Raw genomic sequence first — 15,554 nt, 5'->3', positions numbered from 1 at the left:
TTGATGTTGGATATGGATTATTACAGACTAGGAGCATGATATAAGAGGATGGGGGAGACGTTGCGGAGATACCACTGCGATGGAACACGACTTGCATGGCTTTTTTGTATAGATAGTTTTTAAAATACTTTTTTTCTTCATTTGATAACTATCTCCAGGAGACTCCGTGTCTAGCTGATTTTCTTAATCTTGCAATAGTTACTACTTTAGATATTGATGTTTAGTGGATATCTCCATTACGCGTGGATGTTGTTCCTTGCTCCACGGTCAGATGAATTGACGTTGTCCTTATGATCAAATAATATAGATCTGTACATCATTTGAATTTCAAATGAAATGCTTTACTTGAAGAAAATGTGAATTGAGAATATTGAGATACCTTGATGTAAAACGTGGTGAAACAGTTTAATTTGGGTAATTTTCCAAGAATGCTATTAGAAATATTACCGAATGTGTATAAAGTGACTCCCCCGCACTTACATTAAACTGGAACAGGCCTTTTTACGTTTCTCTGTAAATTAAAGTATTTTTAAAAAATACCTCTGTGATAATTCATGGTTACTTTATACATAAAACACTGGGGGATGTTTAGTCCAAATGGCGTATTGCATTCATATTAATTCCTTTGACTGTTTATTGTAACGAATCTCAAGACGTTTTACAAATCTAGAATGTTCAATATATTCTCATTGCGATGATGAACGATCATTTGCAGGGAAAAAAATGTGAGACTTCAGGTATAGGCCAAGGGGAGTCACTCTAAAAGAAATTTTGATTTTACGTTCGACAATTTCCTAACGAATGAAAAAGTGAAGAAAAAGAACAGTGATCAACCTCATAACTTCTATGAAAAATAATAAAAAAAAACTAGAGAGAAGGGAAACATGGACCCCTATATACACCAGATTTAAAAGGAGTACGTACCCTGTTATAATTAATACGAAGACTTAATCTTTCTCCCCCGCTCAACACAGGAAACATACACACATGTTCCAGATTGATGGCGACTCCAAACTGCTTTCGATTAAGCATTACCTGACACATCTATTGCACTTTTAATTAAAATTGTATCATTTTCTGGTTTCGAAATTCAACATAATCAAGGTTATACAGGTTAGATTCATATGTGAAGTACTTTCTATCCGAATAACGTGTTTCATTAGTTTGGGGGAAACATGATACGTACTGTAAACTAACTTTTATTCGCAGCTAGTTTATTTCGCGACTCATCTGTGGTGAACTATTTCCCGACGAGTAATTGTCGCGATCGAGCCTTTTTCGAGGCTATGACAGACATTCATGGACTGGTTTGCAACGAGAAATATAAATCCGCGCTTGAATGAAAATATCACTCTATATCTGAAAATCAAGAGAAGAAAGATCTTGTTCTTTTTATATACAGATGTTTGTTCGTTAGAATTCTGTTTAGAAGGCCGTGCTATTTCCGTAAAATGAATGAAGAAGTAAAAGGTGCCTGTTGATTAAAACAAGAGAAGACCAAGTTGAAGTATGGTATTCAACTTTGGAACATAATTGGTCGGATATGGAAAGTTAAAGTACTTGACACTATCAGTATTCGTTCTACTAAAGTACACTATCGATACAAAAATATGCAATGTGATTGGAATTTCAAATTGACTTTCGATGGATGGAGTTTGAACGTTGTAAGGATCCTCCTGTAGTCCTGAACGTTTCCCAGTATTTCCTACAAACCTACTTCTACTATCGCATGCAAACTTGTAAATACAAACAACTTCCCAGTGTCTAGAAATAAATCACGTAATACATAATATACCAACACTGTACATGTTCTTCCTTCAACTTTAGTCCATCTGGATGTATCAATATTTATGATAATATTTGGTGATGTCCATATAGCTTCAATAACGACCTGGAATCTCTTATCTTAATAGGTCTTAAATTCAGCCATCCCTGATCTTTCAATTGGCTGCAAGACTTCATCTCTATTATGAATAGGGTCGGAAAGTGTCATTTACTTTCACTTTCGAACTACTATTTCCGTGCAGCAGTCGAAGATGTCACTTTGTTTTGCCTTCGGTTACACTCGCATGACAGGCTCGAAACGAACCTGCATCCTGTATAAATTCTCTACTGATGCACAAAGAAGATAAGCAGATAAGCATATCGCATTATGCAAGCATCAAAACAATTGCGAAATGCAGTGAGCTCTACCCTTGACCGGGTGATTGTTACTGACAATTTCAGTTAATAAAGAGTGAAAGGGTTTGCATTTTTATGTGCAATAACTAGCAATACATCATCGAATTATGTAGTATGTCATTTTCGATACAGGAGAATCTTAATGCAGGTTGTATTTGTGCTGGGGAGGGGGGGGGGTAGAACATCTGAATCGCGGATTATACACGTATCCATGCACGAATCTATTTGTACCATCCCTTGGTTAGAATAGGTAATCAGTAGCCCTATATCTTGGTCAGGTATCCGTAGTCAAAATCAGTTTGTCAAGAATACATTTTGTACGACTTGAACCTCAAAGATAATTACTTATGGAAATACAGTTTTCAGAAAATAAGTGCTTCTCGTTTTCATGCAAAAATATGATTTATATCATTATCATGTGCTATAAAATTAGACGATGTGATATTACTTTTGAAGAAAGTCATATGAATAATTCATATGACTATATAATGCTTTTAACTCTATTTTTATTGCTGACTGTGTTTACATGGAGATCAGCTGGATCTTGCATTTTTCCGGCTGTTTGAAGTTTGACAAAACAACAAATCAATGTTGGGTCGATGTAAATCATTTTAAAACAAACTCAAGTAAAGTACAATATAATGATATTTCTTACAATGATGTCTAACCTACTCAAAATCAAAGAATTACAATATATGAATTATCTATCCCACAATCTTGTCCACACAATTCCAACAGTAGTAATCCAATTACGTACAAAAATACAGCTGAAATCTTATATATACACATCTTTTTGATTTACAATTTTTAAAAAGGGATCACACCAGGATGATGGTAAACTTAAACAAGGAAGACCTCGTTCAAAATAGAACGTGCAATATCGATTCGATCAAAGTGAAAGAGATATAAAAAGATTATGATTGTTGTGGCAGACTTTGTACCAGGGGAAAACACTTGTAATTTTATGCTATATCATCTAAAGGCGTAGTCTCTGAAGCTTCCTTTAGAATTAAATTCATAATTTTAAATATTCGTACAAATAACCCTTGCACTATCTTTCGAATGAAGCATAATCTCAATTCTGTTCTACGTTTAGTTAGCTTAAATATATGAACAAACTATCGGAACGGTTTGTTTTTACTGGAAATTTAAATTTCAGTTCATATCATGCCTTTCTATCACTGTTACTCAAAATATACCCAGTCGATCATCGTCAATTATCGCCATGCGCATCTTTAAACATGGTCATATAGTTGACGAATTTGGAAGAAATTAGGTCAATTCATGGTAGAAAACGATTACTGACTGATTCTACAAAATAAACAACTGACATTCAAACGAAGACTGTGGGTGCTTCAAAGAACAGTGAGGGTAATCAGTTTGTTTTGACAATTAGCAACTTATGATGTTTTATAGCCTGTCGTGTAATCTATATCAAATGTGAACAGTCCTTCCTCGATATATTGCCAACTTTTGTTTAAGATGAATTTGGACGGGGTTGGCAATATAACAAATTCACCCTTACTGATAATTCATGGAGTAGTCAAAAGAAATTAAATTCCCTAAATTTATTTGGACTTCATTCTGTATAAACAATTAGATAATTCTGAGTTTAATTCAAAAATTATTTTTATTAACCTGGCCACACGAATACCTTGTCCAGCCTTTCACACTTCAATGCACTGCTCTTAAAGTACAGGTGTTCTTGTCGATGTGTGGTAAGTAATTAACATTATTATTTAGGGCAAACCTTACAAAAATTTACAATTTGTTCGTGAAAATCAGTGGCATATGGCATTATGTGGGGTTGGCATCATAACGGGGTGTTGACATTGGGGAGAAATCCCTTCTTGAGGAGTTTTGGGAATTATAACGGGGCAATACATCGAGAGAACACTTTATTTTTTTTTGTCCAGAAAATATACCAGCAACCTAGTAACTATATCACTAAATGATACACGTTTTGTTTCTGGGAGTAATCGGGGATGTTGATCAATCAAAACGGACACGTTGAAATCGCATCTACTCCCAAAATAGTCAGATATTTTATGCATTCTTCTCTCAAAATGTTTTCCTACGCTTGCCATGAATGAAAATGATATAAATTCTACATATTCTATGAGAGAAAATTAACCCTTTGATCCTAATCAGCTTTCCGATTGTTTAATCTAATATAAGCATGAGTTGATAGAAATGGTTACCAAACGATCTTTTTCGCATGATAAAGGGTGCAATTGTGTGATGGCCTCATTAATCATCAATATCCTTTAGGTAGCCATTGTGTCAAGTACGGTCTTCAAATTTGACCAAAACATTCGTACATTACAGCTGATCACATGACTGAAGTAAATGCATCCTAGTAAAAACGCAAAAAATCTGAACATTCAAATAATGTCATTATTTTCAGAATAAAAAGATGGATAATCCTGAAAAAAGATCTGCATTTCAAGAAATGGAATACCATAAATGTATAAATCCTGGTAATGCAAATAAAGTTTTTGTTAGATAAATATTGCATAAAGTAATGTTTGTATGGTTGATGTTCCATAAACATGTCGTTGATGAACAGATAAACAAATCTACATTATAAAACCTACAGCTATATGGAGGATTCTGAATATGATTCGTATTTCTATCTACTGAATCCTTTACAAGCGTTACACATTTGGTAGTCAGGATGGAAAAAAGTCAGCACACCTAAGCACAATAATGCACATCTTTTCAAACATTTAAACAACTTCGTAAAGCTCGCCTGAATCATGTTTTCCTTCATAGATATGTGGATTCTGGACATTCTCGTTCAACGCCTCATACATTTCTCCAGCTGCATCAATGTGTGTTTCATTAAGTTCACACGCTTGTTTCGATCCTTGTATGGTTTCCACCAATCTGTTTTCATAGAACTGCTCCTGTCGTTTACTCTGTCCTTCTAAATGTCCCATTGCAGTGGGGTTGGCCTGTATATCATATCGCTTTGAAGATGACACATCCAAGCTAAAAGGAAAGCGTTTTGTAGATGTGTACACTTTTACATCTATAAGATCTTTTCACATCTATAATGTTTATGTATATCCTTTACTATTTTTTTCCAAATATAAAATTATATCAAACTAGTTTAGTGAAAGTTTTTCGATGGGGTGTTGTCGCGTTTTGAAAGTATTCGGTCTACTTCGGTTTCTTTAATGTCATTTAAAAATGAATATTGTTTCAAGACAGTGATGAGGCACATGAAAATATATTTTAAAAAATCAATATTCATTGCAATTAAGAAATAAAATACTGGATACAAGACAGCGGAAAACTATTTCGACTGGAGTCTTTTCTATATGTATGCATTAATGGTGACACATTTCTGATATTTTGTTATTTCATGTTTTATTACTTACGCTGAAGAACCGTTCTCGCTTTTTACTGAAAATAAACCACATTCCTTTGAAAAATATAAAATATACAATTCATTTCAAATATTTACAATGCAAAACATCGGAAATCTAATGTACATCTTTAAAGAATGGCTCTGTTTACCTGATTAAGATATAGGGCACATGGCGGATGTGACCGGTCAACAGGGGATGGCTTCTCACCCTAAGCACCCGATTTCACCTCTGGTATATCCAGGGGTCGGTGTTTTCCCAACTCTCTATTTTGTATTGCTTATAGGAGTTATGAGATTGATAACTGTTGGTTGTACATGTAACAACACTCTATAAATGTCAGAGGCATCGTCATGCATTGCGTATGCTGCGATATAGCTATATTTTAGATTTCGATAAATGGACCTTTGTATCGAAATACTTGGTATTGGGCTGATGTTGCACTCAATTCGCAAATAGAATCAATTATTCACTTATATTAGCCGTACTATTCAGTGTTGGAGCCTAAATCTGAATAATTTGGTATATAATGCGTATATAAACTTGATTGAAATATGATCAGATCCTATTTCTTTTGAAATTCTTAATTTCAATCAATATACACATGTTGTGCTGCTTAATCAAGATCACAGAGCAAAATTATGTGACGATAATGATTTTGATCAAACAATCAAAATCGAGGAATGGACTGATTACCTGATCATTGCTGAAAGAAACAGTGTGCGTAAGATTAATTAAGAGAAATGCTGTCTGACGTGTTTCATAACAATTGTTAGACCGCTCTTGACACACTGTTGTTTTAAACCACAGATTAATCCGTTTACTTGATGAAGATATTGGGCTCATGGCGGATGTGACCGGTCGACATGGGATGCTTACGCGTCTTAGGCACCTGCTCCCACCTTTGTTATGTCAGGGGCTCCATGTTTGCCCAACTCTTGTTTTTCTATTCCATATAGGAGTTATGAGAGTGATCACTTTTCGTTATATTCATCTTTCTTTTATTGTTAAGCGATTATAAGTCAGGTATTCCCTGCATTTTCAAAATACTATAAAAAAAATATTTTGTTATCTTAGATTCACGGTGTTGACACTATTCTGAATTTAATAATGACTCCCGTAGGGTATATATAGAGGACACACATACAGAATACCACGAACGTCCTTGCATTTTAGAGTATCTGATTTACTTATCATATGATTAATGATTACCTCTCCTTCGGTTTAAAACGAATGTAACAATTGCTGCTGACATACTAAATGTACCAATACCAAACATGCCGATCCCAATGTAGAATAGTATGACATGGTGATCTGACGAATTGATCCCGCTGCTGCCTGCAGGGAAAATTTGTGAATCAGATTCTAAGACAAATCATGCATGTAACTACACCACATCAATATGATAAAATGAAATGAAGCATCTTACTTGTACGATTACATTTGCTCTTTCCAGTATTTAAGAATATTCCTTTTCTGATAGTTCCAGATCCACAGTTTTCAGAGTAATTAGTTTCGCAAATGATTTCTAAATTTTTGTCATTTTGTGAAATGTGAAAGACAGCAATGCTTTCCAAATTTGCTCCAAACGATGTACTGACAGCCACCTCATTTGGATGTTCTTGTAATGGAAGATGTTTGAATTCCATGTGGTTTACCTTTCTTATGCACCATCTTATACCCTGAAACAGCGCATTTTAGAAGGAATAAATCTTTTTGTGTTAACAATATATCCGAGGTGCTTCTGAGAGGCAGTTACAAATACATTCATTATTGATCAGCTTATGTAATCTATACCCGATTCTCTTAAAAGCTTCTCTGTATTAGAGATGTATCTTACCTTGATAGTTGCTATTGTGGATAAATCTGTAGATCTTTTGCAAGACAGAGAAACAAGCGTCATGTCTCCCTGAACATCTCTGTTGACGACAAATGGGCCTTCGATCTTATTCATCTCTTGCAGAATAGAAATAAAAATGAACTAAATAAGCTTAGGAAAGAATTATTATCAAAGAGTCTCCTCTATGTATACACAGGGATAGGAGATTACAGGATTCTCGAATGAAGTTTGAACGGATTTCATGCGAATGTTTCACATGTGAAGAAGACGAAATGTAACACACATGGCATTTAAATGGGTATTACAAAAACAATCTACATGCCATTCGCTTCAAAATAGAGACCAGGATTTATGAGAAAGGTGACGATAACGAACAGTGATCAATCTCATAACTCCTATAAGCAATACAAAGAGTTAGGCAAACACGGACCCCAGGATATGTCAATGATGGGATCATTTGTCTAGGAGGAGTAAGCACCTCCTATCGACAGGTCACAACCGCCGTGAGTCCTATATCTTAATCAGTTAAAAGGAGCCATCTGTAATTAAAATAAGTGTGCCAAGAACAGTCTAACAATCGGTATGAAACAAGTCAGGGAGCATTTCACCCGATGATAGGTTGTAAAGGTAAATTAGACGAGAGTAACGCAATGCATGGCAGGGGAAAGTTACTACTTACAAGAAGCTTGCATTAATTTAAAGTACAATTCACTGCATGGCAAGAAGACGAAAAGTAACACGCAACATATTTGCCTTTCATTCAAATGAATGACTAATGCTTATCCTAATAAAAATGCATTTTTCAGACACTCACGCTTGAATGAAAGCATTATGGTATAACTAAATATCTAGATAAGAATGGTTTTCTTCCATTCATGTACAGAGATTTGTTCGTTGAATGCTGTTTACATGGTCTAGATATTTCTGTGAAATAAATCAACAAATAAAAGGTGCGTGTTGATTAAAACAAGAGAAGACCCATTGAACTATATTATCCAACTTTGGAGCACACATGAACGCATAATGAAAGTTAATGTACTTGACACTATGAGTATTCGTTCTCCTACAGTACACTGCCGATACAAAATATGCAATGTGATTGGAATTTCAAATTGACTTTAGATAGATGGAGTTCTAACGTTGTAAGGGTCTTCCTATAGTCCTGAATGTTAGATCTACATCCTGTATATCCTACAATTATACCTCTACTATCGCAATCAAACAACTTCACTTTGTCTAGATATATACCATTTTATACATAATCCATCTACGTGTTCTCTTTTTTTTTAATTATAGTTCATTTGTATATGGCATTACTGGTGATGTCAATATAGTTGAAAATGACGACAATAAATATCTTATTGTAATAGATTCTATATTCAAACAACCAGATCTTTCAATTGTCTGCAAAACTTCATTTCTTTTATGAATAGATTCGGAAAGATAAACAAATCGTATTATTTATATCTTTAACATTAAAACAATTGCACACTCAGAAGCAGTGGGCTTGACACTTGACCGGGTGTTTGTTACTGCCAATTTTAGCTAATAAACAGCTAAAGGGTTTGAATTTCTACGTGTAATAACTAATAATACATCACTCAGTTATGTAGTATGTCATTTTCGATATATGAGAATCTGAATCCAGGTTGTGTTTATGCGGGGGATGGAGCAGAAAAATTATCAGAGGCGGGCATTATAAACGAATCTATTTGTACAATCTGGTGGGGACCCGGGTTAGAATAGGTCATTAGTACCCCTTCTTTGTCGTAAGAGTCGATTAAATGGGGCGGTCCTTCGGATGAGACCGCAAAAACCTAAGCCTCGTGTCCCAACAGGTTTGGGACGATACAGATCCCTCCCTGCTCAAAGACTATAGGCGCCGAGAATAGGCCTTAATTTTGCAGCCCTTCACCGGCAATAGCGACGTCTCCATATGAGTGACATATTTTCGAGTGGGACGTTAAACAATACACAATCAATATACAATCAAATCTATTTGTACCATCATTTGTCAATCTTCCTAATTAAAAGTTAATCATATTCACTAGTAGCTACACATATTTGTATGTGCTATTGACTACGAGAAAGAAATGATGACAAGCATTGACAGGGAGTTTCTCAATTACACAACGTTTCAATCATGATATTGCTTACATGTATATGTTGTTTATAACTCAGATCTGAAACAAAATTAGATAGATAAAAGAGATGGAAAGAGAATGAGGATCAGTGAGACTGAAACAATAAGCTTTTTTAGTCCAGTAGGCAACATAGTACAGGACCAAGGCAATGTTTTTGACAGACGTGTATCTCATTTCTATATCAAATTTTTGAAATCATCATTTAAAACAAAATACAAGGTGTGTTTGTAAAGCACTATGCCTCTGGTGGTAACAAATAAACAATAAACATTCACAGATACACCCAAATCTTAAAACAAATTCAATTGTGATTGTGAGTTTTGAATTGTTCTTGACAATGAAATTGAAGAAAGACGAAGATAACGAACATTGATCAATCTCCGGACTCCTATAAGGAATACAAAATAGAGAGTTGGGCAAACGCATACCCCTGGATATACCAGTGTGTGACAACCACCCTATTGTTCGGTAACTTTATTACCACGATGGATAAACAGCTATGACTGGTCGACAGGGGATGTTTACTGCTCCTAGGTACCTGATCCCACAAAAATTACAAAAATACAAAAACATTATCATACCTAAGTTAAAAGACAAAGAATTTTCTCGGTTTTTTTTTTACAATGCTATCAAGGATTGGAATAATTTACCTTTAGATACAAAAGAGTTGGCAAATGAGCAGAGTTTTAAAAAATGCTGTAAAGTCCTTATTAACGCGCAATGCAAGGAGTATAACGAGGTAACATGTCCAATTTTGTTTAATACTTATTCTTTAAACACTTTAGTATTCTATTATAAAATATGTCTGAAGATTGTCATTGGGTTTTCGGTTGGAATTGTGTCTTTCTAATTCCCCATCTTTTATGGGGATGTTATAAACTTACTTCACAGTCACCCCTTCCCCTTTGGAAATTTCTGTTATCCACTCTTGTAATATGTGTACTATGATGATATTTATTTCAAAGTTATGCTTGTTATAGATGTTGTTATATACATGTACATCATTTCTTTTAGAAGCATCCACTCTGTTGGTGGCTGGTATGCAAAGAACAGACCTATCAAACCACTCCAGTCTGTACTGTGGATGGGTAATACAAGGGTTCAGTACCAGAGACCAATTTCTCATGACTCATATTAAATTGCACCTTAATTTAAGGGATATAAATTTAACAGAAATATTCAACATCAGAGAAGCCACTGCGCTCAACATCTTCAATACATGCGTTGCAACACTCTATGAATTATTATTCGAAGGAGTGCTGGAAACTGTAGGAATACCTTTCTAGATTAAGTGAAAGGCGTCAATGCCGAAATCATTTGGGGTGTGTTCCTCTGCAAGGATCGTAATATATGCAACAGGGATAACACAGGGTGTACATGTACCATACAACATGAACAAAAAGTCTTTATCTTACAGCAACTACAAAAGCTGCCACCCAGCAAAGGCTATCAAAAGAAAACTGGAGTATTGTTCTGAATTCTCCCATGGATATACTTCTGAAGCTGTCATTGTCGAGCCCTGTGGTGCATTGGATATGTTAAAGCCAGGTGAAACGTTGACCTGATGTGTAGATTTAGGGCTCGCGGCCGGCGTGTACGAACGATCAACACTGTATGCTTACTCCTCCTAGATACCTGATCCCACCTCTGGTATATCTAGGGTTCGTATCTGCTCAACCCTTAATTTGTCATTGCTTACAGGGGCTGAGATTATTCACTGTTTATTATCTTCACTTATTGATTGATACTCCGACGTTCGATCGAGTAACTCGGTAACATCCTTGAAACTTTAACAGTATTAAATCAAAGTTTTTACTATAGGAAATCAATATCACAACGAATTTATTATAGTAAAACAAAGAATGAAAATTCTACATTTATAAAAAAAACAAACAACCTTATTTTATTGAGTCACCTTCATACTGGAGATGTGTGGGTCAGTTACTGATACTTCACATGCATTAAATAATTGTAAGAGTTTGTATCGGTATATAGTGTTGCCCTGTACATATTGTCACTGATGATAATAAGTACGGTCTTGAATATAAATAGGTGGTCTCGGCAGGTATTGTCGTCAGCGTCAATATGTGCCGACGGACGAACTTTTTAACATCATAGACAGTTGCTTATTCAATAGAAATGGAACACTGAGAGATTCATACCTTACAGTTAGTCATCCAAAATATTACTTTAGTAAATACCACACTGACGCTATACACACTTACTCTGACGTTAATATCAGAAACATGCTTCAGTTTCTCATTGACTATAACTATTCAGTTTTTAGTGATCTGCTCTTCAAACAGTCTGTTGATTGATGCTGGAAGGCATGTTTGGACACGGGTACAGTGGGGAAATATGTTTTTGATTTTAACTTCGGATAACTCCGTTTATCTGATCAAGATAGAGGACTCACGGCGAGTGTGACCGATCGACGGGTATACCTACAAGGCACCTGATCCCTCCTCTGGTAGTTCCTGGGGTCCATGTCTTCCCAATTCTCTATTTTGTATTGCTTGTAGGAGTTATGAGATTGATAACTGTTTGTTATCTTCAGCTTTCATGGTAGGATATTTGATATTAGATTTTTGAGACGGAGAGACAAAAATACAACAAGAAAAGGCATCAACTTATGTTGGTTTCCCTATCCCGTAAATCTAATGTTTTATGAGGAGTGGATCTATAGGTCTGAATATTCCCAATATTTTCCCAGTGAGCTACAGTTTTGCAACTAATTGCGGGTATGCACAAGGTAAGCATATCCGTGATTAATATTTGTACGATTTGTGAACGAAAAGGAACACGCATGGAAGTCATGCAAGACACCGCTTCCCTGTGTATTACATATATACGGACTGGAAATGATAAGACCCTGAAGCGTAGTACTACATCATCAAACCGTTCCCATCAAACTGTTCAGCGTTTTGTTCCCAGGACAAAGCGTTCCGTTCTCATCTGAAACCGCTCGTTTCCTCGAAGCGTTCGTTCCCTTGGACCGTTCGTTCCCGCATGTTCATTCGGAACTCACCTAGCATTATCGAGTTATTGTAGAGCAACATGACGATCTGTAGGGGATGATAAAGAAAACATAGATCTGTTGATGAAAGGAACAGACAATTTGTTTAGTTGGGGATTTTATTCCAAAAGAAACACAATTTGAAAATGATATGCTCAGAATAATTGCGTTTAAGTCTTAATCTAGTTAAAAACGAATCACAATTTCGGCGAAATTGTTGAAAAATTAAAATTCATTATTTACTTGCTATGATCTTTAACTTATCTTGAAGTGCGGGTGTGAATTGATAAGCTACATATGTATGAATTACTATAGCAACGCTCTACTATCATACGGATTCGCTTCCTTGATATCCCTCTCTGCGTCTTCATGTGTAAAAATAGTACCTACCAGAGTATGTGTATCGAATTGGAAACAATGCGGGCGCACACTCCCTTTTTATATTAAAACAAAGCCCAGTACTTCATGTTTGTAAACACTGATTCATTATTTTTTGAAATATAATTTCTGCATAATTTTCAATTTCAAATAGTTTTGAATATCATGATACATGCGTAGTCTTACCATTTGGCTAATTTGCATGACGCCATTTTGGAATTCGAACTATCAGTCATTACGTAATGACATTAATAGGAAAAAATATGTAAAATCACAATCGTAAACTAACCTCTGGATAAACACACGTTTCCAGCATCAAATCCCATTCTTCATGTTTGTATCTTTTCAATGAAACAACTTTCAATGTAACTGATACAACATTCGGAGTTCCATTTATAGTTAAAGTTTTGTATCGAAGAACCCCATTCAATCCATTATAAGCATTTCAAGAATCTTTGAAAATCACAAAATGTCCATTTTTTCACTTGAAAAAGCAACGGATACAAAATAATGCTCACTAATTCCAGCATCGGAAACGGAAAATTGATTTGTGTTTTTCCAGAATCTGTTCACAAACTTATTGGATTATTTTTCAAAAAAGTTCGTTTATGAATCAAAACCACCGTTTTCGGCATTTGTAGCATATCGGCAAAGGGATATTGACGGGGAAATTAAGATTTAAAAAATGCAGTTATGCACAGGTGTATTCATTTTATAAATAGAAATGTCATGTTTTCTGTTCTTGACACATGTGCCGACGTCATGAGACCCCCAAAAGGGATACCTAGAAAATGTTTAAATGATTTTGAAAAACCAACATTTATGTAAATATCATGCCTCACTGAATCTTAATGCATCTTCAAAAGAAAGGAAATATTTATTAGTGAATATGTATTCGTACTTGCAGTTAAAATCAACACTAATACTTGAGATGGAATTGCCTGGTAATGGTGGGATCGCCCGATGGTGTATGTTGTTGAATGGGGGGGGGGGATATGCTATATACATTGATTACCGAACAGGATCCTATCTGTGTAATACAAATTTGTACGTGCCGGGGAGTATATTTTGTTGTTAAATTCCTCTCGTGGTTTAACTATTGTGTTGTCAAAAGTTTTCAATTTTTTTTTTAAAATTCTTGCACCATAAATTGCCATATAATTACGCGGTACAATAACTTCTGTTAAAGTTACGCACTCAATGAATATTCATAACCTTAAGATCACCTGATATCGAGCTCATGAGTAAAGTGGTTAGAATTTTTCCAAAAAAAAAATTGTGTATTGGTCCATCAATAAATATTGACTAAATTATTATCTAAAATATTTTTGAATAAAGATGTTTCGAAAATAAACTAAATCTAATAATCATAGAACAAACAATAGCAACTAGAAAAAGGAGGTAGCTTCTTTTCGATTCCCCACGACAATTTGAAAACATTTTCACCGTCCAATATATATCATCGCTGTCTCCACCCTCTTCCAATACGCTACAAAATTGTAGTTATATATACCGAACATTTTTATCTTAGAAATATGCATGTATGATATATATCGCTGAGAACCGTTCTGTTCAAACCGTTCAGCGTTTGTTCCCCAATCAAAACCGTTTTTTTTTTTCAATCTTAAAGCGTTCCATTCAAACCGTTTGTTCCTAAATCAAAACCGTTCGTTCTCAAACTGTTCAGCGTTCGTTCACCGTTCAACTGGTGTAGTAGTACGCTTCAGGGTCTGTATATTGCGATATGCAAATTAGATGTATATATCCACTATCCTGTGCGACATTGTGTTTTACCTAGTTTTGTATGAATTCTGATACTCTTTTGATACTTCCCATTCCCGCAGTTCGGAAAAGTGTTACTATAACCAGTTTCACAAATGACCTCTATATCTGATGGACTCTCACTCAAATGCACAAATGCTGATGCTGTTTGATTTGCAATACACCCGTCGTTTGAAATATCCAAAGTTTTGAATGTTGCTTGATTTTGGAGATTAAGGGTTGTAAATCTGTGTTGATGGATTTTTCGACAAAAGTTGATATTCTACAATATAGACAAAACACCATAGTGTATTCAAATTCATGATCAAAACCTTATTACTTTGCAATGCTTAACTACTAATAACATGTTCTCGGATAAATATGTCAATTCCCAGCTAGAAACTGTCTCTTCGCATACATTCATTTATTTCCCAATAAACTAACAGATACGCCAAATCTACGTACACCGACCAGCCTCGATTACCCGATGAATAGCGCGCTTGGTTTTGATTTCCGATCCCGACGCCCACACCAAAATTAATGTTTCAATGACACTTCATTCCAAGAAGGAATCATTACAGGTTATTGTGTGTATTTCAACACCAAGTGCGATCTTAGTTGTGAATGTTTTACATTAAGTATTGTTTAGTGTTCAATGTGACAACTCATTTCAAATATTGCATATACCGAATATATACCGTTCTTCCCAGATTCAATAGATCGCAACAAAATTCAATCTACATTCATTTACAGATTCACATTTTGGGAGAGGAGTGACTTACCAGGAAGTCCGTTGCATTTCATGCAACCTATATAAATCGCAATACCTGAAAAACGTTTCCATTTGTCGTCATTGGAAC

Source organism: Ostrea edulis, chromosome 3, assembly GCF_947568905.1.
Source record: "Ostrea edulis chromosome 3, xbOstEdul1.1, whole genome shotgun sequence".
NCBI classification, from domain to species: Eukaryota; Metazoa; Mollusca; class Bivalvia; order Ostreida; family Ostreidae; genus Ostrea; species Ostrea edulis.
Note: the sequence above shows the minus strand (reverse complement) of the source record.